Source organism: Mesocricetus auratus, unplaced genomic scaffold (genome assembly GCF_017639785.1).
Source record: "Mesocricetus auratus isolate SY011 unplaced genomic scaffold, BCM_Maur_2.0 Super-Scaffold_100006, whole genome shotgun sequence".
Taxonomy (NCBI): Eukaryota; Metazoa; Chordata; class Mammalia; order Rodentia; family Cricetidae; genus Mesocricetus; species Mesocricetus auratus.
This window is the reverse complement of record NW_024429190.1, coordinates 85,277,632-85,304,832: the sequence shown is the minus strand read 5'-3', so window position 1 is coordinate 85,304,832 and position 27,201 is coordinate 85,277,632.

The following is a 27,201-nucleotide window of genomic DNA, read 5'->3' as shown; positions in this document are numbered from 1 at the left end:
CTTGCCTCCTGTAACCAGTTTTGACTTTCAGTGTATGTTACCAGTTATATGGCTATTTAATCTTGCTTATTTGAGGCTCCTGTTTGCTTGATGCATTTACTTCCATCGTTTTTTCGTTGTTCTATTTCTTTGCCAATGAAAGAAACAGTGTTCATTGTACTCAATGTAGTTATTATTTTTAAATCAAATTAGCTAGCCTGTGTCTCTTAGTTTGGGTAGTAAGACCATTTGCATTTGTTATTATTGAGAAGGGTTTAACAGTTCCTGTAATTTTGTTAGTTGTAGAGGTTAGTTGCTTTGTTGGAGTTGATGTGATTGAGTTCCTCTACATTCATACATTACTCTCATGAAACTGATCTACTCTTGAGACTGAGACCTCTCTCTATTATGTCTGTAGGATAATTTAAGTATATTCTGCAGTGTTAGGTTTTGGTCATGAATTGCCTTAGTTTGTGCTGTTATAAAAATATCTTCTCCTTTCTTCACTTTTATGCACCTACCAATCTTGGATGGCAGTTATTTACTTTTAATGCTTGAAACATCACTCCATACTTTACTTGATTTTGGAATTTCTACTGACATCTGATACTATTCTGATTAAGTTGTCTTTTTTAGTAGAATTTCTAATTTTATAATCTAGACACCTTTTGTATCTTTATCTCCCTGATGGTTGTGTGTGTGTGTGTGTGTGTGTGTGTGTGTGTGTGTGCTTGTTTTCCTTTGACATCCATTTATTTCCCTAGATTTGGGATGTTTTCTCCTATCACTTCATTGAATAGATTTTAATGCCTCTAACTTTTATCTCAATTGTTTTTCTTCCTTTATAGATTCATAGATTTGATCTTTTAATTATGCTTTAGCATTCTTAACATAATGATTATACTTAACTTTTTATTTTTTGGTGTTTTAATGTGGAATTTCATTAACTTGGTCTTCTAATGCTGATGTTATTCTTCAGTCTGACCAAATGCACTGGTGATACTTTACAGGCATTTATTGGGCGAACTGAGCCTTGTGCTTAAAGTACAGTTTCCTTAAGATCTCAATTTCCTTGTTATACTTCTCACCCATGCTGCTGAATTTTTTCCAACGAATTTGACCTTCTGATTTATCTATACATGTTGAATCTCTTATTTCTTTCGTCTGCTTTTTTCCCTTTCAAAGTCAGTAACTATTATTGAAAGTAAAAGTTTTATTTAGTTGTCTGGCATTTTAACTATTTCATTATTTTTGGATTTGGTAATTCCAAAAATTATCAAATTACTACTTCTGGAGTGCTGGGATCAAAGGTGTGTACCACCACGCCAAGCCCAGTGTGGGAATCTTAACAATGTTGAGAGCTCAGTCTGCAGCACCACTCAGTTACATGAAACTAAACCACATGATGAAGTGTCTGACCCTTACCCTTACCCTGAGGCACCAGCAGGAGCTGTGACTGCTTTCTGCTTGGTGTTCCAGTGTTTTTGAGTCTTTTAGCCTCTTAGAAACAACTAGAGTCTACTGTCTTACCTCAGAAGTTCCTGAACCCCGTTCTTGGATGTTCACATTGATTTCTCTGTGATAAACTGAGTTCTTTAGTCACAACATAGCTGGTTTTTCTGGCAGAAAGTCTGCGATTTTTCCTAAGTAAGATAGATATCTCAAAACATGACATTCTGATTCGTCTTGAAAATGAAAGAAAAAGAAAACCAGGGCCAGAAGCTTTGGAGGGTAATTTTAGTTTTCATTTTCCTAGGGTTTAAATTTTCCTAAATTGAAAGGTGGTTTGCATGTGCTTCCCCCATAACTCTTTGCTCTGTTTCTGTATAGACGAGACTTAAGGAGCTAAGGGGGAAACAGAAGCTCACTAGTGATCTTCCTACCACGTCTGACCCCCCCCCACACCCCAGGCATGGAGGCAGGAGCAACAGTGTGCCAATTCACAGCCCAGATACAAGCGGTGGCAAACTCTCCCTTTCCTACCCCGGGGAGCCAGCTGTTTATTATGAGAAGGACAAATCTCAGGATTTTTGATTAAAGGAGAATGGGAGTCCCCTAAAGCAGACCTCCTTAACTCCTGGAGATGGACCACTTGGTAGCAATCACCCTTGCTGATTTTCAAGAAAGTGAGCAACTCAAGTAACTGCTTCTTCCTTGAGGACATTAAGACATTTGGTTGTTCATTAGGCAGTGTTATGGTTACTAATAGGTTTTCTGTAGCCAGATAATAGGTTTTTCTGCTGACACAGTAAGCCAGATAAAGTCAAACTGAAAAGAAAAAAGAAAAACAGGTTTTTTTTTTTTTTTTTGAGCAAAGCAATTAATTCCTGGGTGAGTTTTCCAGCCCCAGAGATCCAGGCAGGAGAATTTGAACCAAACTAAAGCAGGGAGTTTATATACCCTATTGGTGAGGGATGATGATGTGTCCTCCACAAACTGGGTTTGTGCCCAAGTATGGTCAAAAGCTGGAATGCTTGGGCGGGGACTTTGGCTGCTGGCAACTTCAGGGAAGGCGCTGCCTTAGCCACCAAGTATGCTGAACTGACTTTTTGGTGCCTTCCCTTTCTTGGAGATTCTCTGAGGGGGTGGTGTTCCAGACAGAGAAATGGGGCTTTCTGGATCACGCAGGAGTGAACTGGAGGTTCCAGCAGAACAGTTCTAACACTTGACTATGATAACCCTAAAAGATATCAGCAATACAACTAAAGGTGAAGAGATGAGGCAAGGAGCTCTCAAGGATTCTGTCCCCTGCTGTGAGTGAATGACACTAATGCTAGGGAGAAATTGGTCACTGCTGCTGCACTCTGAGCTGGAGGTCATAGCTGCTTTGTTTCATAGAGAACTAATGTATGTGCTGCTCACAGAGATAACCATCCTCGTCCTTTGCCAAATTATATGGGGAAAAAAATCCTTCATCAACATGTTGTATATTCATTTTGACTCTGACAAATGACATGAATGACAGTCCACATAGGTGTCAATTAATATTTCATCCACGCCCAAAAATAGCTATAGAAAAGCTTGATTCCAACCATGCCAATGTCTATGTCTGAATGCTTCCCTGAATACTGAACTGGAAATATCGTAAAACTTTGGATAATTACAAGCTGTGGACGTGGGATTCATCGAGGTTTTACGAGCACATTAACCCACTGCTCAAGCAGTGTTGTGCTTGCTCTTCCAGCCAGAGACAGGTATCTAGAGCATCAATGACACCCCCAACCACCCTCCTCTCTCTGCCTCCCTTTCTCCTTCCTTCTCCCTTTCCTCCTCCCCTCTTCATTCTGGTGTTAAAGGCTCACGAATAGGAATCATAGCCTGAAATGAATTACCAAAGGTATCTCATAACCCATGCTGATGCAGAAATATTGAACTACACAAAATATGGATGTCCCATGATATTTTATTGAAAGAAAATCACTTACTTGAAAAGCCTAGAAAGCCGGGAACCAAAGGTACACACGCTGCTCTCCAGGTCAAAACCGAAACCCAAAGAGAGTCTCCTCCTCCTAACTCTATTTACCCCTGATGTTCTACATACCTGTGAACACACCCACATGGGAGTGGTTAGCACTACGGACACGTAAAATCTCTCCCTACATCATGCTATGTCCATAGAGATAGACCCAGATTGCAATCTTGGAGTTTCCATTTTCTATGGAGGTTTCCTTGAGTATTTCAATCTCAGTTTCCTCTTTTACTATAGTAATTGATTGCTTGTTCGATTGTATGGGGATCATGGACTTGCTAACAGCACAGGTGTAGAGGCCAAATAGCAACCTGTAGGAGTTGGTTCTCTTCTTCTCTCATGTACGTTCTGTAGATCTAACTGGTCAGAGGTCTTGGTGACAAGTGTTCTTACCTTGATCGTACAACACTAGGTGGTGACAGCTCTCTGGTAGAGTTAAGAGGATTAAATGAGATGACACATGTAAAGTGCAGCATGATGCTGTGATCATAAGGCCTCACACGAAGGTTTAATGATCTGTCCTACCTAGATGGCTTAATGAAATTGATTGGATCCTGCAAGACTCAACTGTAAATGCCTTGCTTCCATGAGTGGGGTTTCTTGATTGAACACTGACCTCATTTTGGGGACCTTGCTTCTCTGTAGAATTACTTTCAGATTTATTCAATAGGTCAACTACATCATTTGATGTTTTGGGGGTCATGCAATCCACTTGACATAGCTGTCAGTTTTACCCCAGGCCTGAGTTCCACATCTGTTTGTCACTACATTGTGTGTGTGTGTGTGTGTCTGTGTGTGTGTGTGTGTGGGTCTGTGTGTGTGTGGGTCTGTGTGTGTGTTGTGCATGTCTGTGTGTATGCAGTGTATGAGCCTGTGTGTTGTGTGTGTATGTTGTGCATGTGCATATGAATGTGGGTACCTATGGAGATCAGAAAGAGAGCTGTATCACTTGGAATGGGAGTTACAGGCAGCTGAAAGCCACCTAATGTGGCTGCTGGGACCCAAACTCCAGTTCTCTGCGAGAGCAGCCAGCAGCCTTAGCCTTGAGCCATCTCTCCAGCCCCTAAACTCCTAATTCTAATGGTGTTCCTTCCCAGTGTTTGCAGCACTGCCAACAAACTTGATTAAATGAATTATTGACTGAATGAAAGTTAGCATATAAGTGATTGAATTTACTGCTGGGCATAGGAATATAAAAATTATAAATTTGTATTTTTGACATGACACACAGAGCAACTGGAACTCAGTGTATGAAGGAAAACCGGATGGTGGCCCTTTCAGGAATCAAGAATTAAGGGAGTCTAAAAGGAGATGAGATCAAACTCAGCTGGGGTGGGCAGGGGACTAAGGACTTGGACTTGCCACCAGAGACTTGCCACACACTGCATGCCCTCCGCGTCAAGAAGGCAGTGAAAGTACATCTTACTGGGTACCTGTTGTCCTACAGAGAACGCCCCCAGTCTTTACAACATGTCATCTTGTATGGAATTAAATGAAAGGATTTCCAGTGGAGAAAGGAGCAGGGTTTTGTCCTAGTTAGGTTTCTCTTGAGCAGCAACAATACCCATTGTGAAGGCTCTCATTTATAAAAACAAGGAAAGTTCCCCTGAAGAACAGGTGAGGAGGACTCAAGCCTTATAAAGAGACAAGAAGCCGGACTCTTGCTTTGCGTGGTGAGGGTGTGGTTCCATCAAAATACTGAATTGAAAATTGAAATCTAGTCTTACATGCCTGGATTAACAGACTAAATCACATCAGAACCCTGGAAATAGTCGCCAGAGGAAAGCAGCTCTCATGAGACAATGGCTTCTGGTTCGAGGGTCACCTTATCATGGGGTGACCTTTTAGAGAGGGACTGCCACTTCTGGACAATGACTGTGGATTTTCAGATGCACTTTTAGGACACTGGGAGAGAGGATACTGAAATAGTTTAACAGCGAAAGGTAACCCTGGCAGGTTGGAGCCAAGAGGCAACACAAAGTCACACTATGTAACAGAGCTCCCTTGGGAGGTTTATTGGGGGAGGGGTGCTGATAGTCTCTGAGTGAAAGCGAGCGGGAAAAGTGGGAGTAGGGCTCACTCTTTAGAAGGGGATATAACTCAGTGGCAGCAATAGTCACACTGTCACATCTTGGCTGCTTCTGATGACGTGACCTGCTAGGACCCCAAGATCAAGCTGGTATAAATGCCTGCATGCTGATACAGTGAAGTGAGCAGGAATATGCCTAAAAGGGAGGGGAAAGGTTAAGGATCACTGATGTTTAGATGGGCAGTCCTTGAGTCTTGTTATTTGACTTTATTTCAGTTTTTGAGTCAGGGTCTGATTATAGATTATGCATTATATAGGCTGGCATGAAACATTATGTAGCCTAGGCTAGCTTTGAGCTCATTATCAGCCTCCCTAGTCCTGGCATTATACATGTGCTTCACCACACCCAAGGTTTTAAGATGAAGGAGATACATACTAAGTGAAGGTAGAGTTGCCAGCTTTAGGGATGTAATCTAACGGTTTTTAGGAAGACAGAGGGACTTGGGGAGAAGGGCAAGGCCTTCCTTGAGCCACATGCTCAAATGGGCTAGACTCCCTTCATACGCACTGCTCACAGCTTAATAAGCAGGACATGGAGAGGCCAGTGCAGATGCGACCTTCCAGTGGTATGCTCTACACTTGCAAATAGGAAACAGACAGAGGACCAGCAAGGGTCTCAAGAGATTAAGATATGACTTGCCCACAGTTTCCAGCACTCTGCACACTCCAGCACTGTTATCTTCTTCTGTTTATGAATTTGAAGGGGGTAATGGCAATTACCTAACCAATAAATGTCTACCAGTGACAACAGCTATAAATTTGAGATCCTAAGGACAGAAATTCTAGTATAAATAAATACATTTCCTTTTCCTACTATAGACCCGGTGTACCAACTGCGTCATAGAAAGTGGTTATTTAATGGCTGGGAGTTGTAACGATTGTAAGAGGTGGGCGTATGTAAGCACAAGGACAAATTAAGTGAGTAGAGTAACAATGCTACCATTTTTCCTTTCCATTATTCAGGTACCTGGGCCAGACTTAAACTATTCATTACATATACAGGAATTAAAGTGAAGCTCCAGACTGTAGCATGAATTGTAATTGGTCTTAATAGTAAAACCCCAGAGTCAGATATCAGGGGGTGAAAGCTGAAAGACCAGAGCAGCAGCCAGATACTAGAGCTCTCACCTTTACGAAATTGTGAGGCTAACAGAAAAGAGGCACAGTTCCTGTCTCTTCCTGCCTATATCCATCTCTCCACCCAGCCATCTCACTTCCTGTCTGTCTGTACAGACCTCCAGACCTCTATGGCTAACTAGTGACTAGCTCTGTCCTCTGATCTTCAGGCAAGCTTTATTTGTACAAACAAGATATCACCATATTGGACTTGGGAAATTATAATCTAGTAGCATGAGGAAACTATGACTCAGGCCTCCTGGAGAGTAAAGCAGGAACTCTAGACTTGTCCTTTTCTGCAGTAGTTAATTCTTATCTGGAATCTTGTCATTTATTCACAGAATCACTAGATCTCTTGCCTGTATCATTAGCAGGTTATTTGTAGACACCAAGTATGCAAATACAATCAGGCTTCAACTCAAGAGAATATTTTATGTGATTTTCAAGTATGAGGGAAGAAGTTGCCCAGGAGACAATCAGAGACATTCTCCAAAGCTCTGGAACAATGGGTCAGCACCAGCGGGTGGCACTTCACAGGTCCAAACTGTAGACCAGAAAAGATCGATCCCCAAGGGAGGGCTGCTCACACTCCCTGCCTGCAACACTGGCTGCACTAAGTGTGTGCTCTACCTGCTGAGTTCCCCCTCCCTTCAAGCAGGAACCAGGGCATGCTATTGGAAAGGCTGTGTGGAGGGATAATGGGCAGTAGGTGTAGAAAGGAGGCCAGGTGTTGCTTAGGCCTGGGGACTCAGAAGTTTGTGAAAATGAATACTGCAATATCATTGCCTTGATGGTAGACTACAACAACGCTAACGTGTCTACACAAGCCCAAGAGGAGGCAGTGGCCACGTGTGGCGAGTCCTAGCTTGCAAATGTAGTCTAGTGGGCAGGAATCTTAAAGGCAAAACTCCAGGAGGCAGTTTGGAACAATGAATAATAGGAGTTGGCAGTCAGGACCAAGGAAAGGAAAATGAAGCAGAAAATAGAGCTGGAAAATAAATCTGAGCTTAAATTTAGCCTTGGAATCACAGCTGGAACTCACAGGATCAGCCTGGGAGAGGAGTTGCTGTGGGAGACTCAGGAAATGGATTTGCTGAGAAATCCTCAAGGTTGGGAAGCATCATTCTATGGTATCAGCTCAGTGACTGAAGACAGACAGTTCTGGAAACTCAAACACACGCCTTCTTCCAGACCCTGAGACAGTATCCTCCACAGGGTGTCTATGGTATCCACATTTGACAATCCCCATTGAGCAGGCAACAGGTAAGAAACCCATCCTGACACTGACACTGCCGTGGAGAGAGCTGGTGAGCAGGAGACTCTGTTCTCTTCCAGGACATCTCATCTTCCAAGCAGCATCTTCGATAACTTGAAGAGGATTTTGAACTTTAACATCTTTTTATTTTTGCCCATCATTCTGAACATGAGAATGGTTCCCAGGACCTCCTGATATCTCCCCTCCCCCACTCTCTGCATTATTGTATGCTGGTCTTCAGTGACACTAAGAACCATTTGCAGACAGTCCATTGATATGGAATAGTTATGAAAAACCCCTGGGAGGGGGTCCAAGTGTCCTATGTGTGGTAAAACTTGAATCGTGCTTCTCCTCACGGAGTTGCCAGCCTTTCATTCTGAATTGAGCCAGTGTTGACTTGAAACCATTGGATTCTTCTCCTTCAGTACCCGACTGTCAGATTTTATGTAAACCATCTAGGGCTTGCATTTAAATATCAGGCTTAATTTTTAAAAATTAGAATAAAAGAAGACGCCAGTCTTTGGTTCAGCAAGTTAATCTGGATAATCCTACTAAGAATCCTGCTGTTAAAGGCAGATTTGTCAAGCCTTATCAACACAATGGTACCCTTTCATAAGAGCCTCTGCTGTGTTGCATTTGGCTCTTTCTCCTCTGAAAGCTGCCTTTCCAGCAGGATGTGAGCATCCTACAGGACCGAAAGTCTGCCTTCACTTTTGCCACACCAAACAATAAGACCAGAGGGTTGAAGAGACATCTCAGCCGGTGAGCGTGTGTACCGCCCCTGCAGAGAACCACAGTGTAGCTCTCAGTACCCAGGTTGGGTGGTTCCCAAAGACTTGTAACTCTAGTTCCAGGGAATCTGCCACCTTCTTCTGGTCTCTGTGGACAACTGTACTCATGTACACAAACTCACGCAAAGATACACACGCACACATTGTTTTGAAGGCTAAGAGAGTGCAGTTATATCAGTAATAACATACACACAGACGGTCTTGTCCATGTAACTGCCTGGTTTATCCCATCATATTCTTTCTTTTTGGTTCTAATATTTTTTTCTTTTCAGTTGCTTTGCTTTAGACTCTCTCTGTCTCCTTGTTTCTCTTTGTGTGTGTCTCTGTCTTTGTTCCTATATCTCTGTCTCTTTCTGTCTGTCTCTGTCTCTCCCTCTGTATGTATGTGTGATATGTGTGGTGTGGTGTGTGTGTGTGTGATGTCAGTGTGTGTGTGTGTGATGCATGTGTGTGATGTAAGTGTGTGGTGTGTGTGTGGTGTGTATGTGGTATGTGTGTGATGCGTGTGTGTGATGCATGTGTGTGATGTGTTTGTGTGGTGCGTGTGTGTGGTGTATGGTGTGTGGTGGGTGTGTGGTGTGTATGTGGTATGTGTGTGTGTGATGTGTATGTGGTGTGTATGTGGTATGTGTGTGTGTGCGCACGTGTGTTCTATGCACATGCTTCCCTTCTCACTTTAGCGTCTAGTTCTGAGTTAGCCCAGAATATATTCCAGAAAGAGTTTCTGTAGAAAAATAAAAGTTTCTTTCTAAACTTTCAAAGCTGCTTTCGTATTGTGCAACCCTCCTTCCTTTTGCGGCATTTGGCTTCAAGATTTCTCAGCTTCTGTGGAGCTGAAGCAAGGGGAAGAATGGAAACTTGGGACAGGCAGGAAGTTTTCTATTTTTATCTGTAAAGTTTCCAGTCAGTTCTATTTGCAGGTGATTTTTATCGCTTTCAAAATTGAAAGAAGACAAAGATTGATCCATTTCCTTTCCAAAGAAAAAACCCATAGCATTTGTGACATCCATAAAGAAATAATAGCCTCTCACGAACACAGTGCTTCCTTATTGAGATTTGTGGAACACTGACGCACTCTTCTGAGAGAATTATGTAGGGTCCAAAAATGGGAAAGTTCAAGCTCAGTTGCTGGTCACATTCCAAAAACAATAACACCCATGTAGAAAGAGATACCTGAGTGGAATTTGATGTCAGTGGTCAACAGAGCTAAGAATAACAGCTCAATTCCAGGTCTATGTAGGACCCTTCAATAAAGGGAAAACAGTGCAGAGCCATCATTAGCAATGCATGGAGACAGTTCCCTAGTGTGTCCTCAGTAGCCTGCACTCCAGTAGGACCAGCTTCATTACAGAAAAGAGTTTCAAGTGAGTCAGCATGAAGTAGAGTGGATTTCACTAAAAATATACTCCTAACCCATTGGCACTCAGGAAAACAATAAGCCATCCCCAAATGTCAAAGGACAGTCACAACTTACTGTCTCTCAACACTCACTTGGATGATTTTGATGAGTCCGGAAAATACTGTTTGCAAAGAGAAGCTAAAGAAACTGAAAAGATCACGCCAGTTCCTGAGAAGCAGCGGATAGGGATGCAGATAATAAGCAAAATCTCTTAGTCACTGGGGTAGGAAGTTAGGGTGTCATCACTGTTAACGGAAATTCACATAAACATCTTGTTTTTGAGATTCCAAGAAGACACCTGAGAAGAGTAAGGCCATACTTGAAGGTCATCTATGTTTAACCTCTAAGCAGGGCTCACCAAATTTTCTTAGTAGAAAATCTATTCTAAGTCAGGCGGTGGTGGTGCACGCCTTTAATCCCAGCACTCGGGAGGCAGAGGCAGGCGGATCTCTGTGAGTTCGAGGCCAGGCTGGACCGACAGCCTCCAAAACAATACAGAGAAACCCTGTCTCGTAAAACCAAAAAAAATAAAATAAAATAAAGGAAGAAAGAAAATCTATTCTAAATAAAAGGAATCTTCTCAGCAAATGTTGACGTCTGTGCCAGAATTCATGGTTCTCACCTGGGGAGAAGCCACATTCAATCAGACTCCAGGATGAAGGGTCTATGTACTTTCCATATCTTGACTACTTGCTTGTCTTTCTACGGTACCTCAATTCTGATCAACTCAGCATGTCAATGAAGTTATTTAAGACTCTGTGTATTAATTCTTTGCCAGTTCTTGCCATATCATTCTGTAAGCCTTATGCCTATAGGTGTCTGCTTGTATCTCTTCTTCAAGTGGGAAGTGCAATACAACTTGGTTAGCAATGAATGATCTGAACAGTCTTAGAGCTCACGTGAAGGGTCATCCAGGAGTGACAGAAATGTCTCCATGTGCTTTGCTCATTCAGTCAACACTTCATCAAATCAGCTTCAGTCCTGGAATGGCCCTGGAAACTCATCAAAGCAATTTTAGACCTCCTATGCTAACATACAGCATCTTGAGAAAAGAAAGATTTTCATGAGCAAGGGAGATGTTTCTGATCCCAAAACCTGAGCATCTATGTGTGACTCTTCCAGTAGCTCTCATACCCCCAAGTCAGTAACAACCCACACTAGATGGAACAGAACCATTGCTAGATCTCCTTTCCAACCACACTTCCCAGAAGGAGAGGATGAAGTCCAACGTAAAATGAGATTAACAAGGGTAAAAGGCACTTTGGGAAACACATACGCACAATGAAAATAGTTTTTATAACATCCACATGCTTGTGAAGCAAGTAGATTAGAAATTTTCGAGTTAACAAAATTCTTATCAAAATAATGAAAATAACGTGCCATTTTCTAAAAAATGAGCCTGGGGCTTATTAAAATCACACTTATTTGAAAACAAGTCCTCTATGGTCATCAATGTGAGTGGTCATCCTCTACAGGTTTGAAACTGTTTCATATTTGAGCATTGTACCCTATTGCATTCTAAATTAGCATGCAAGTTTCAGTGAGCTTGCCATCAAGGAAGCAACAGGAAGTCATGTATGAGGATTTGCCAGCAGGGTCTGTAGCAGGAACCCAACCAGGCACTGGCTTGAATGGCAAAGTGTGTAAACTTATTCAAGCGATGCAAAACCAGAGGAAGCTGAACAGCAAAAGGCCCAATACCCCCATGTCCTTACATAAGCATTTGTGAACATGCAATTAATGGGGTGCGGGGCTTGGGGGGGACGGACTGGACAGGACACGACAATCAACATAAGACCAGGGACACCTACAAGAAAATGAAGGATGGGGGTACAGAAACGGACAGCAAGACAAGATTCTGATCAAGTGAGGAGGGGAGGCATGGGGGTGTTAACTGCAGCTGCGATGAGCCTGAGGGAACAGAGGTCAGTGGGAGGGTTAGGCCATCCTGTGTTGCCTGGTAACCTAACTGTAGGTTTAATTTTATCTTTCACAATCTTATCCTCTATCTCTCAAACCTATACCTGAGTGATTTGGTAATTTTCACTAGGTGATTGAGAAGGCCTTCATAAGAAAAAGAGCTACATTAGGTAGGGAAGAACCTAAGTATATGCAGGGTCAGTGCCAAAAGGTGACTTTTAAAAAGACAAATACATCTAAATTCCAGATTGGATAAAGCAACTCCAGATCTTAAAATGTCAAGAAAAGCTTTTTGTGGGATGAACACAAAATGTCAATTTATAAGGGTTGAAACTCCCGAGTACCAGAATTGACATAAAAATCAGACATCAGATACCGACAACATAAAAGGAAACACATTGGCTCAGATTCATGCTGAAACTGATTCTCCCCTCCTGAGGATAGCAGTGTAAACCATGTGCACCAAGCAAAGTGACACTAAACCAGAGCTCCCATGAGAAAGGGATTCTTTTTCGTTTTCCATCTGTTTCTTATTTCCATCTATATCCTGTCATCAAACTGTGGACACTCCTGTTACCTGGGATGAGACACTCATGGGACAAGATGGAAGACAGAGCAGATGGGCAAGGAGAATTGAGCCACCTGTGATACCAGAAAGCTCTAACAGGCCGGGTGTCTATAGAGCAGAAGAGAGAGTTCCATAAACAGCTGCAACAAAGCATGCCTGAACCTGGCATTTCTCAATGGCGGACAAAGGCAGGGACAGGGTAGTGGTGGCACCAGAAATGATGCCAGGGGGCTCGCAAGGAGGCCAAAGACAGCCAGGCTTTGAATTTCTCACAGCAGAGGGTCCTACAGGCCACGTGGCTTCCATGCGACTTCCATGCGGCTTCCCTGTGGCTACAGAGCAAGAGTCTGCTCTGCTGCCTCACTCCCCCTTCCTCTCTGCCCACTCCTGTGAAGTCTGGGTCACTACTGTATGTCTTCTGGCCGCAAGTGCAAGGCTTTCTGGGTTCTTTCCGTTTGGAAGGTCTGTGACTTCCCTACACTCGGCACCCCTCCTTAGAGTCTACCCAAGTCTATGACTCATGGAACCAAGATCAGATTTATTGGTTTCATCCACTCTCACTGATCTCATCCAAGGAATACTTGCTGGTTCTTATCGTTCATAAGATATAAGACAGCATGTTCAGTTCACAGAGCTGATGAAGCCTGTGTCCTATCTCCACAGGTAAGACTGTTTGTTGTCCAAATGTCCAGCATTCCCACAGAGCTGAGAACATCGTTATAAGTGTTAAATAAAACAAAACCTTATCAAATGAATGAACACAATATGTCACTTTTCTTGGGGCCATTTGTTTATTAAATGTAAATGAATAAAGGTTAAAAATTACGATTTCAAATCATAGTATCTAGCAACTGCATTATGGATATTGGTAGGCTCAAAGGTCTGTCTTCTGATTTTTATGCCCCAGTGGTCAATCAAAGTCATAGACATTCTTGTCTTGGACCTCGTGTGTGTGTGTGTGTGTGTGTGTGTGTGTGTGTGTGTGTGTGTGTGTGTACAAGTGTGGTATAATATGTAGTGTGTCTGTATATATGTATGTGTGTGGTATGAGCGTGGTGTGTATGTGTGTGAGAGGGTAGACATAGTGTATGTGGTGTGTATATATCTATGGTTTGTGAATATTTGTGACTTTATATAGGAGGGCCCATATTATTGTTTTTGTGGTGTGTGGTGGTGTGTGTGTATGTGTATTCTTTTTGGCATGACTTAATTCCCTCCATCTCTTGTTTTCCTAGGCTCTGAACCATCTTAGCAACCCAGTGGTCCAAATTCATCTTTGTTTCTCTAAAATAATCTTATCTCAGAGGCTATACATTCATGTAAATTTACTTATATTTAATGTGTTACATGAAATCAAAGGATGTATGTTATGGGATTCAAGTTGTTGCCTTTCCCACTCTGAGGTGGTAGTCTTTATCAGCACTGTATCCGAAGGGGAATTTTCTAAGTTTCATTCATATATGAGCCTATGGGGTCCATTCTTATTCAAACTACCACATTCCACTCCCTGGTCCCCATAGACTTGCAGTCATATCATAATAATGCAAAATGCATTCAGTACAACTTCAAAAGTCCTTATAGTCTACCATAGTTTGAACAATGTTTTAAAGTCCGAAGTTCAAAATCGCTTCTGAGATTCATGTGATTTCTTAACTGCAATCCCCTGTAAAATCAAAATCAAACAGCAGATCATATACTTCCAACATACAATAGCACAGGAGGACATACTGGACCAAAGCAAGACCAAAACCCAGCTAGGAAAACTCCAAATTCTACATCCCCATGTCTGATGTCAAAGCACTCTTCAGATCTCCAATTTCTTCAGCTTTGTTGACTGAAACACACTTCTCTCTCTTGGGATGGTTCCACTCCCTGCTAACTTAACTTAGTTGCTGAGGTAGGTTCCACAAGGCCTTTTTTCTATCCTCAACTCTACGCTAGAACCATGTGCCCAAAGCTGCCACACTCCACTACTTCATAACACCAGAACTTAGCCCCGTTTGCATCAACTTTTTGTTTTTGATAATTTCCTCAGATTTTCTTTAATGCCTTTATACAAGTTGGAAATTTAACTGAGTGGGGGGTCTCTTTAGTTCATTTAGCATCATTTTTCTTCAAACATTTTATCATTTTGAGCACTGAACTTAGCTCCATTACACTTCCTGATGCTTCTTTTCTTCTCATATGCTGCATTTTTATATTTGTCCTATTCCATCTTGCTCCTCCTCATTATAGACTGGCATAAGAATGGCCATTAATAACCACACAATGCTGTCAATACTAGCCTGTCTTGAAATTTCCTCTGTCAATGCCATTAATGCAAAATGCTTTGATTTAGCCTCAGGCAGATTTTTGGAATAGGAAAAAAAACCTCTGCTTCCTTTTCCAAAATATCACAAAGATGGTTTCTAGGCCACTTATTAATATTCTTTCCCTTTGAAACTTCTTGAGCTGGGTTCCCACAGTTCAAATAACCCTTTATACTGTCTTCTGTTTTCCTACTAAGATGGTCCATTAAGTCCAGGATAAAGCATCCAATGGCTTTTTTAGTCCAAAGTACCAATGCCTTCCATAGTCCTCCAACAAACAACAAGATCAGGCCTTTCACAGCAATACCCCAATCCTGGTACCAATTTCTGCCTTAGTTGTTCTTCTATTGCTGTAAAGAGACACCTTGACCACAGCAATGCTTATAAAAGAAAGCATTTAATTGGGACTTGCTTACAGTATCAGAGGTTTGGTTCAGGATTATCATGGCAGGAAGCATAGCAGATACAGTGCTGGAGAAGTAGCTGAGAGTTCTAGATCTAGATCTGCAGGCACCAGGAAACATCAAAGTCTACCTCCAATGACACACTTTCTCCAACAAGGCCACACCTCATAAACCTTCTCAACTAGTATTGACTAAGCACTAAAATACATGAGCCTATCAGGGGAATTCTTATTCAAACTGCTATACAAGGCAATCACTTAATTGCAACATTCTGTAAAAATAAAAAACCAAATTATGTACCTCTAGCATTCAAAGGCAGAGTACAGATACTCATTCTGAATGGAAGAATGGTGGCCTTGCAAGGAAATACTGAACCAAAACAAGACCAAAATCCACAGGACAAACACCAAACCCTCCAGCTCCATATCAAGCAACTGGAAGCCATCTGTCCCAAGATATTTAGCTCTTCCATCTGTCCCTTGGTCAGGCTCCACTCTGCATGTGCAGCTTTCTCCAGCGCACATCCTGTGGTTTGCTCTCTTCAACATCCTGGATCTCCACTGTGACTCATACTTCACCTCACAGCTTCACGGTGACCTCTTAGGGATTCCTTACAGAGATTTCAACCTTGCCTCACATTTGAACTATGTTGCAAGATTCCATGAGCCCCTCAATCATGCTTCTTTAATACCTGCAAAACCAACACCATGTGGATGATACTGTCAAGCCCTCTTTCCACTTCAGGTAATCCTGGGCCCTAGGAACAATAGTCACAGCAACATCTGTACACTGACACTAGGGATACTTCCTTAGGCAGTTGCTTCCTGAACCCCTTTGGTATTCTAACAAATGATCTCGCCTTTCAAATGAGTTTCCATTTTAACAAGTTGCAACTTTTGAAGGATGTGTCCCTGTCCTTAGGAAACTTTATTACTGCCCCGATGCAAAGAAGGTGGTTTCTCCTTAACAGCACTAATCTCTTTATCAGTAACAGTTTTGATTGACAAACAAACTTGATCATTAGTCACTCAAGATTTCACAATGTGTACAGAATGCAGCCAGACTCTTCACTGGAATATAATCTGAATGGACTTTAGCCAAATTGAGTCCTTGTTCCCCCTATGGAAGTTCTAGAACCCATTTTCCAATGTCTAAATTTCTCTCTGCATTCCTTTCTTCTAAGCTCCCATCAGAACGGTTCAATTAGCTTCCCATGTGTTAGGATTTTTCCAGCCAAAAGTTCAAAACTCCTCCACATTTCTCTTACATAATAGTTGCAAAGAACCAAATTTAGTCTGACCACAGCATTTGCCACACTTCTTATTACCAACAATGGTCTTAGTTTCTTTGACTGTCGTTATGATAAAATATCCCAACAAAGCAACTCACAGGTTTCTTTTGGCTTATAATTCCTGGAGGATAGAGAACATAATGGTAGGGAAGGCAGGGTGGCAAGAGCAGGAAGATGGTGAAGGAACCAGACCCTTAGCCACCCCCCTGCTTTAGCAGCCATGACAGGCTGCAGAAAAGACTCAACATGTACTTGCCTGACCTTGCCTCTCCGTCTCCTCCCAGTCACTAGGAGGTCAGATACCCGTGTGTCAAGGAACCATTCAGAAGTTAGCTGGTGGGTTTTGGGTGTGCTTTACAGTAAAAGTGGCCTAACAGTGCTGTGCAGAGCATAGCAGCTGCCCTGGGTGGGCCTATAGGCCATAACAACCGGTTGACCAATCAACACATGACAGGCTGCCCAAGCCCAGAAGTGCACCAATCCTGAGGCTATTATGTTCCCCTAGACACTCCCCTTGCTCTCCCCAATAAATTCCCTGCACCTCATAGCTCCTTGAGGTCCTTCTCATGCCAACTGCTGTGCTGAATGGATGAAAAGCCCCAGTTAATGCAGTTAACTCATAAATAATAAAAGACTCTTTGCTTTTGCATCGGAAGGGGTCTCATTTGGTGATCTGGGGGTTCAGTATTTGGGCACAACAATGGCTGGTCATAACACATCTGATCTCAGAAAGCCTGGATCAAACAGGAAGTGATCTCTCTCTCTAAATCTAGACTCCACCCAGTGACCTTCCCCTCCTGTGAGTTTCTGCCTCCTAAAAGGTACTACCTTCCTCAAAGTAGTACTACTAGGCGGGGACCATGTATTCAAACATGAGAGTCTATGGAGAACTCTTCACAATCAGACCACAGAAAGTTAATGAATAATTACTGAAACTAAATGTAAATAATTCTTAAAGGCTGTTTAAATTAAATCAAAACATATTGTTAAAAAAAACAAACATACATTTCTCTTCCAAAGCAATTATTTTTCAAGAGTTTAGTTTCACTTTATGACTTTGAAATTTAAATGTAGACTTTTCTGAAAGGCATTCCATAAATCAGGTGGCATAATAAAAAGCTTTTAAATGAGGGTGGTATTCATAGATATTTTATCTTTATTATTTAAATATTTCTTTTTTACAGGCAATATTTATTTTCAACAATTCATATAATGACTTTATGGAGATACAACTATATACCACAACTTTAATTTTTTTACATTTATTCTCTCCTTCCTATATACATGTCAATGAGTTCACATGTACTATGTCATACATGTAACTGTCAGAGAACAAGTTTCAGGAGTCAATTCTCTCCTACTACTATTTGAGCCCTAGGATGAAACTCAGGTCATCTGACTTGGTAGCAAGAACCTTTACCTACTTTACATCAGAGGATTCAAGTCAATGGTTAGTAAGATTCACAGTTGAGGGCCTATTATCCCTCTACTTGCAAAAAGATTTGAGTGACCTAGAATGACAGTGTCTGAGTTAGGGATTCTATTGTTGTGAAGCTATACCATGACCATGGCAACTCTTACAAGGAAAAACTGAATTGGAGATACCTTATAATTCAGAGTTTCAGTCCACTGTCATCATGGCAGGAGGCATGGTGGCAAGCAGACATGGTGCTGGAGAGGTAGCTGAGAGTTCTGCATCAGATCCTCAGGCAGCAGGAAGAGAGGGACACCAAGTCTGACTTGAACATCTGAAACCTCAAAGCCCAAACCCAGTGACATACTTCCTCCAACAAAGCCATACCTCCACCCATAAGACCACACCTCATAATAGTAGCACTCCATGTGAACCTGTGACAGACATTTTCATTCAAACCATCACAGATTCCATACCAGTTATTAGGCTTTTATTTTTATCCTCTCTTCTTAGGCTCTAGCAACTACTCAAACATATTCTATCTTTATAGACTTGCCTATTAAACATTTGCACAACTAGAAGTTCACAATATGTTGTATTTAGTGTCTGGTTTCATTCACTTTATACAATGCTTTCAAGGCTCATCTGTCCACAGCATGTTTCAGAACTTCATTTCTTTTCATGACTAATTGATATCCCCCACTTATTCATTAATTTATCATTGCAATGATTATGTACAGACACTGTCGTGCATATGCATAGCAGGGAATTTTTTATGCCAAATGCCGAGTCCCCAAGGTTTTGATGGGTTCTCAAATAAAATACTCATTTAAAAAAATGCCTTGTGTTTTTTGAGACTATAATATAATTGTACCATTTCCTCCTTCCATTTCCTAATCCCAAACCCTCCCAATATGCCTCTTTGTTCTTTTGGAAATTCAAGGTCTCTATTATTACATACATATACAATATGGTCCTAAAACCATAAATACTAACTGCTCAGTGAATCATGTTACTTGTGAGTTGTCTTTTCCGGGAATTTGTGAAACAGTTGCTCAGTGGAGATTGGAGCACGAGGAGAAGATCTGTTCTGAAGTTGATTGTGAATTTTGAGTGACCTGACATTCCCATCAGTAATGATGTGCACCTAAGAGGTAGTTTTGAAAAAGTTTCAGTGTTCTAAGATCCTGAACCTACATTTCAGCTACTCCTCCTTCCCTCCATCATAATGCTATTTTAGTGGTTTGAAGAGTTCTGGGCTTGCAGTCAGGGAATGTGATTTGAGCGCCTTCACTTACTGTTACTCTTCAGATCTGTGCCTGTAAGTTGACTCTGAGCTTCAGTCGCCATGTCCATTACATGAAGATGTTCCTTTCTCTCCCAGTCACTCTACAGCTCGTAAGGTTTCTGAGTTTTATGGATGAGTGTTCATAGAGCTTCTCATTTCCTTCATTTCCTTGACAAGTCCTATTCATGACTCTTGTCCACAATGGTAACAAGAGACTAGATAAAGAGGTCAACAGATGGGACAGCAGGTAAAGGTGCTTACAGCCAAGGCATGTGAGTTCAATTCCAGAATCCACAATGGGAAGAAGAAAATTTACTCCCACACATTGTCTTCTGAGCTCCAAGTGCAAATTTCAAGGCATGTGTGTGCACATTTGTCAATGCACATCTATGATACATACATACATGCATACATACATACATACATACAGAGGGGGGAGAGAGAGAGAGAGAGAGAGAGCACTCAACTGAACTCCATAGACTACAAATATCTAGACTGCACTTGCTGCATTTGTCTTCATTCAGCCATACCACTGATCATAAAATATTTGAGAAAAAAAAGTTCTTGTCTTACCTTAATATCTGAAAGTCAGTACTGAGATAAATATGGTCTTGCATGGAAATGAATAGAGAATCTGCTGGCATGGGACAATAGTAAGTAAGTCCTAAGCTCTTGGAGTGTGGAGGTTTGAGTTAGAGTGGTCCCCATAGGTTCATTGATTTGAATGCCTGGTCACTAGGGAGTGATAGTATTTGAAAGGATTAAGGGGTGTGGCTTTGTTGGAAGAACTGTATCACTGAGAGGTAGGCTTTGAGATTTCAAAAGCTTAAGCCAGTGTCTCTCTCTTTCTGACGCCTACAGATCCAGATGTAGAATTCTTAGCTACTTCTCCATGCCTGTCTCTGTGCTGCCATGCTTCCCTCCATGATGGTAACAGACTAAACGTTTGAAACTATAAGGAAGTCCCAATTAAATATTTACCTTTATAAGAATGTCATGGTCATGGTGTCTCTTCACAGGAATAAGAACACTGACTAAGACACACTAAGAATCACTGTAGGGTGGCAAAGGTCTAATACAAAGAGTCTCTGTGATCCTTATTACTGATCATCACACAGTACCAGACACATGTCCCTGTAGATCCAGAGAACCTGTATTTAGGGTAGTGGATGCACTCCAGAAAAGAGCATTACATACTTATAGCATCTATTACAGATGATCTGATCCAATGAAAATTCAAATCTTTCCTAAGCTTCAGAGTATATCTCAAGCTAAAACTATACTGTAGACTGTCCTGAAAGTAGAAACCACACCCCACCTGTACTTTACTGTCCAGATGCCATCCTACACCCTGAAGGGAAGAATGCTGAGTGATGAAGTTCCAATCAGAAGATTGTTTTGTCTAGAAGATACAAGGTTGCTCTGGCCCTCAGAAATCACATGAGGACCAGGCCTCGGTGTCATTCTGCTGAGTAGTGGGGCAACAGCAGAATAGATTCAAATATACAACTCTGATCTGGCCCACTTCACTTGATGTGCTGGTCTTCACAGGGTGACCTCAAAAAGCCTGACTCCCGATGATCTACTTAGCAGCATTGCCTGTCTCCTGGTGAAAAGCTTCAGAAGGTGTTGTCAATCACCAGAATCCTTGACAAAAGGGACTCCATCATATCCTTAAGAGAGAGAAAAAGCTACCAAACTCAGACCAACCTAAAACCTGGGAAGGGTAAGAAAGGTGTTATTTTTTTAACTTGTTAGTATGTGATTGCTAATATGATGCAGTTGAAGCATGATCAGTGTCTCATCCCATGGACATAGTTAATCTGGTGCCATATCTGTGCATTTGGTAAAGTCTGTTTTCCCTCTTTAAATATTTCTAACTTTCCTTCTAGATCTGTTTCCTCAAATTAAGAACAGCAGCTGTCTGCCAAAAGCTAATGAGTATATTTTAATTAGTGGTAGGAAGGCCTTTTAATTTGCAAACACAGATATTTTAAATTATGCCTCATAAAATGAACATGGTGCTAAACAGATTTTGTGTGTATGAGGGTGTTCTGCCATAGGATTCCTGGATTTTCATATCTGAGGCCTGCAAGCACCATGTAAAAATCACACCTCCATCTTGGAAGAAATATGAGTGACAGCAACACTTTCACTTATTTTAGATAAGAGAACCGGCCAAGGAGCCTTCAGAAATGGGCTACTGTAAAATTTCTGTCAAAACCCCCAATAAGCTCATGCCAAGTGTTCCAAACTTGTCCTGTTTCTTCCATGTTGAAGCCCTGTTTAATTTTCCCTTGACTTTCTAAGAGAACATTGCTTCTACAAATCCCAAGCCATAGGCTAAAAGAAAGTCAGAAGTGATCTCTTGTCAACTCAGAGGAACTGTGCTATCAGTCATTCGTCTGAGGTGGGGGCTGCTATTTATTTTCTATAGACTGTTTCCTTGTTGTCCTTACAGTCTAAGACTTGTCTACCCTGGAGGCCCGAGATGCCTACACCCAAATTCCTAGGATTTATGAGCATATAGACCTACATGGGAAAAGGTGCAGGTCAATGAGATGATTCAGTGGGTAAAGGAACTTGCATTTGATATCCAGGACTCACATGGTGTAAGAAGAGAACCAACTCGTGAAAATTGTCCTCTGATCGCCATGCACTTGGAGTTGGATGTGCAAAACAGATTAATATAAAAACCTAGGAAAAGGATCTTCAGATGTGATAAAATATCTTGAGCTATGATGATTTCCCTAGATGAATGGGTTTGCTGAATGCAATCTAAGCTTGATTCAGGAAAGATCTGGAGTAGAAAGGGCAGAAAATCCTAATGTAGTTTTCTTCCATCCTCTCATCAGCTCCAAGGCACTTCTCCACCTCCACACCCCTGTGTCTAGGTTGAGCAAGGTATCCCTCCATATAGAATGGGCTCCACTAAGTCAGTTTGTGCATTCGTGTTAGATCTGGGACTAACTGCCATTGGCCTCATATTGTCCCAGTCACACCATTGTCACCTATATCAAGGGAGTCTAGTTTGGTCTTATGCAGGTTCCCCATTTGTCAGACCTGAGTCAGTGATCTATCACTAGCTCAGGTCACCTGATTCTGTGGGTTTCCCCATCATGGTCTTGTCTCCTTTGTTCATATTATTGCTCCTCCCTCACTTTGTACTCCAGGAGCTTGGCCCATTGGTTAATTGTGGATTTCTGCATCTGACTCCATCTGTTTCTGAAAGAGGTTTCAAGCTTTCTCTGGGGTTGTTGTAGGCTGGGTATCTTCTGCTTTATGTCTGGTATCCACTTATGAGTGAGTACACACTATATTTGTCTTTCTGGTTTTGGGTTACCTCACTTAGGGTGGTTTTTTTAGCTCTGTTCATTTGCCTGATAATTTTAGGATGTCACTGTTTCTTACCGCTGAGTAGTACTGCATTGTGTAAATATACCACATTTTCTTTATCCATTCTTCAGTTGAATCAAGGCTGTTTCCAAGATCTGGCTACTACAAATAATGTTGGTATGATAATAGTTGAACAAATGTCTGTGGTGTGAATATGCCTCCTTTGGATACATGTCCAACAGTGGTATTGCAGGGTCTTGAAGTAGGTTGATGCCTAATTTTCTGAGAAATCACCATACTGATTTCCACAGGGGCTGTACAAGTCTGCACTCCCACTAGCAATGAGGAGTGTAAACATGAATTTTAAAAATCTATGCTAAAGTAAAATAAAGGTCCCAACTCTTGAAAAACTAAAAGATGTTGGGGTTGGGGGAGCTGGGGAGTCAGTAACAGCACAGGATAAAAGCATTTGCCACTGAATCTGACGAGTTGAGCTCAGCCACTGATGGAAGGTGAGGACTAACTCCCCCAGGTTTTTCTCTGACCTTCACATATGTGCCAGGACTCATGTGATCACACACACACACACACACACACACACACACGTAAAACACCTATCTGAAGGCCCAACTCTTAAAGCAATGGGGAGAGCAGTTGAGGGACTGAGGGACTGAGATTCTGCTCAGGCCCAATGTCTCCTTAGACTTTTATCTTTTTCTAAACTGTCCCTACTTGGAAGTGAATCTAAAGCAGAACAGAAAGTCAGGGAACGTATGGGGACGTGGAAAGGTAAAGGGACCTAGCATCAGGCTGAAACCTCCCACCAGCTAAGAAGCAAGAATTCCAGCTCAGCCAACAACAGTTGCTATTAATGTTGCCTTTATAGAGATGATATAATATTCCTTCAATAGGATGTAAAATATTAATAAACTATGACTAAGCACATACAACCTTACAGTCGTACCAGATGTATCTGCAAGTTTCTGGACATTTCAAAAGCAAGAATGTGAAATTTTGTTTACAGTCAAAGCATCTTAACTCCCCTGCAGCTCTTGTGAGCTGGGGTTGTATCTCTTCTGCTGCCACCCTATCCAGATGCTCCTCGGGAAGCAGCCTATGATTCCACCTAAGTTCCTTACAGACCTTTGAGTATAGAACTTCTGAACTCTCCAAAACCACACCTATGCATAGTATAAAGACAATTAAGTGTGACACTCTCTTGAGAAAACCACACCCATATGTGGGTGTGTCTCCTCTTTTCCCTGAGAACCTCCCTGTCAACCCTTGTGCTTAAATCTGTGCTCAAATTTCTTATAATAAATTCCAGCCCTGTTTATTTTGAAATTTCCTGTCTGCAGTGAAGCCAAAAACTCTGGCTTTACTTAAGTGGAGGTCTCTGGAAAGAGAGCCTCAGGCTGCTGAGAGCCATGGCGTGGTACCGTAACTCCAGTTCTTGCCCTACTGACACCGACATAACTTAATAAATTCTCCTGATTTTCTCGCTACAATCTATATGCCTTTGTCCAATTCTTTATTTCAGGACACAAAAGCCATAACATCTTTCTGTTACTCCAAAGCCTGTGATACCTGAGCCTGACTAAGTCTTGCCTTCTCAAGCTCCAGTAACTTCCTAAAACAGACAGTCTCCCGGGGACCAAGTACTCAACACATGAGCCAGTAGGAGATGGTGTTTCATAACCATAGCAACTGGATCATCCAGGTAAGAGTTGGGATGAAGAAGTGAAAGGAAGGATCACAGAAATATACTACATGGAGAACTGAAGGTGGCATATACTAGTCACACCTGGTATCCAGAGGCTAATGACATCCCAGGAGACCCTCTAAATGTAAGTGCTCTTGGTAGTACAGCTCGGATGAGAAAAATTAGTCTCAGAAAAAATGACCAAGATTGTTGTGGAAATTACTTTAATGATACAAAGATGTGTTACATTTGTTTAATTATGTAAAGATGTGTTACTGTTTCATCTTGCCTGCCTAAGGAACATGATTGATCTAATACAAATCTGAAGGGCCAATACCTAGACAGTAGAGAGATATGCAGGGCTGGTGGGCAGAGAGAATAAGTAGAAGAGAGAAGAGAATGGGAGAGGAGAGAGAATGAGGGGGAAAGAGAAGGAGATATCCTGGACCAGCAAGTCAGCCACCAGCCAGACAGACAGGGAATAGGACATACAGAATGAAACAAAGTTAAAAAGCTTTGAGGCAAAATGTATATGAAGAGAAACAGATTAATTAAAGTTATAAGAGCTACTGGGACACGCATAAGCTAAGGCTGAGCACTCATAACTCATAAGTCTCAGTGTCGTGATTTGGGAGTTGGTTGGTGGCCCAAAAGAAAGCCTGCTACACAAGGTTGCACAGATGCTCTAGATGTGTAACCAGTCCCTTCACATTTTGTCCTCACTGCAACTACCTTCTAGCAGAGGTAGAAGGTCACATAGCTTCACGCCCTTGGAATTGTCCAGGGGATCTGCCAAAATTGCCTCACACTGATGTGAGCGCTGTCCTGACTTTGCCTTTTTGGGTGTTGATTGTTCTTACTTTTTGAGAGTCTCTCACTGAATGTGGAACTCATGGATTTCATGTCCGGCCAGTCAATTCCACGCATGTGTGCCACCATGCATGCTGGAGATCCAGACTTCGGTCCACACGCTTTGACAGTGTTTACCAAGTGACCTACCTCCAGAAAGGCAGGAGTGAGGAAAGAGGTGGGGGGAGGCGGGGAGAATGGCTCACCTGATTGTCACTGTGTGCTTTTGCATGTTTTTCTGTGAGGTATGTGTGTGCGGAGGGACGTTTACACATGAGTGTGCATGCTGGTGTGGAGACTACAGCATAGCTTCTAGTACCATTCTTTAGGCACCATCACCTGTGTCTGCTCTGAAAGTCTCTCACTAGCCTCTGACTTGACAGGCATGATAGGCAGGCTGGCCAGCAAGCCTCAGATATCTTCTTGCTGCTGTCCTAGCTCTGGAAATCCAAGTGGGTACCAACATGCCTATCTTTTTATATGGTTTCTGAGGATCAAACTTATTTCACTGGCTAATTTATCTCCCCAGCCCCCAGGCACAACTGTTATATAGTTTATTTCGAAAGAGATTAGAAAGTTATTTTACAACTTTCTCTGTTGTGGATACATGCAATTGCTTTTTCATTTCTCATAATTTGGCAAATTCGTCTAACGTCTTCACTTGGATAGGTAATGCCAAGACTATAAATTACTATGTCAATTTTTGTTAAGGAAGCACTATGATTCGAATATGAAATGTCCTTCATGGTTTCATGTGTTTGAATAATTGGCCCACTGCCAGGCAGTGCCATTTTGAAGACAGTAGAACCTTTAGAAGGTAGAATTTCATGGAAGGAAGTGGGTCAAAGAACTGCTTGCTCCCTCTGCTTCCTGTCTATGGATACAATGCGATCAGCTGTCTCATGGTGCTGCTACCAAGTGATGGAATGTACCTTCTGCAACTGTAAACCAAAATAAACCTTTCCTCTCCTTCAAGTTGCCACTTATCCACTTATCCGGTATTTGGTCAAAGCAATTAAAAATTACCTAGTATACCTGCAAATATTTTTTAAATACCTCTAGATATATGATGTCTCTTGTGGTGGCCCCTGGTATCTCAGACAAGATCTGCACTGACCCTGCCCTTCTTCTCTTCCATGCCCCATTCAGCCTGGCCATAGATATCTGTGTGCATATCTCCTTCAGACACTTCTCTCTGTAGAAAGGCAGCATCCTGATGCTTGGTTCTTGTAGCAGATGCAAGAAGCCGATATCACTAAGGATGGGTAGATGGGTAGATGGGTAGATAAAACTGGAAACTCAAGGCCACCTGTAGGGTGTAGAAGTGATCCCCAAGGAGCCGACAGCTCCAGCTTCTGCTTCCCACCATCATCCACAGAACAAAATGTGCCAAGCCTTGGAATGGATCTATGGAAGAACAGTGCCAAAAGCCTCTGCCTGATTAGCACTGCATCAGGTTATGTTGGAACAAGAGCCACGCTTGTCTCCGCACCCACCCCCATCCAATAGAAAGTAGAGATGATGATGATGCCACCATTGTGAAGCTTGGGACTATGGACAGGATGAAGTGAAGATAAGTTAGTGAAGAGGATGACTGGTCAAAGGCAAGAATGGAAGGCTGGTGCTTGGCTGACACACCCCTACCTATTCCACATCTGTCCCATGACTCCAACTCATATTTAACATGTTAACACACAAGTCTACACAGAAGCCACGTCAAAATTAAAGTCATCCACTTAGAACCTCCTCTTGGCATCTCTGCCTTATTGAGTAATGACATGTTTCCCCAGTACACAGTCCTGATCATGTCTGACCAGTGCTGTCATCACAGATAGAACATACCACCTGCGTGCCATGCTTGGAAAGTCAAATTTTCATCCACGGTAAACTTGTGATTTTAGTTAAGTCTCACTTTCCATGTGTTGCAGCCTGCTGAGCAGGCAGCAGAGTGAGCAGATGTGTTTCCTTACCCAAGTGACTGTTCCAAGGATTGACTCACAGAAACACACGGTGTGGGGTGTC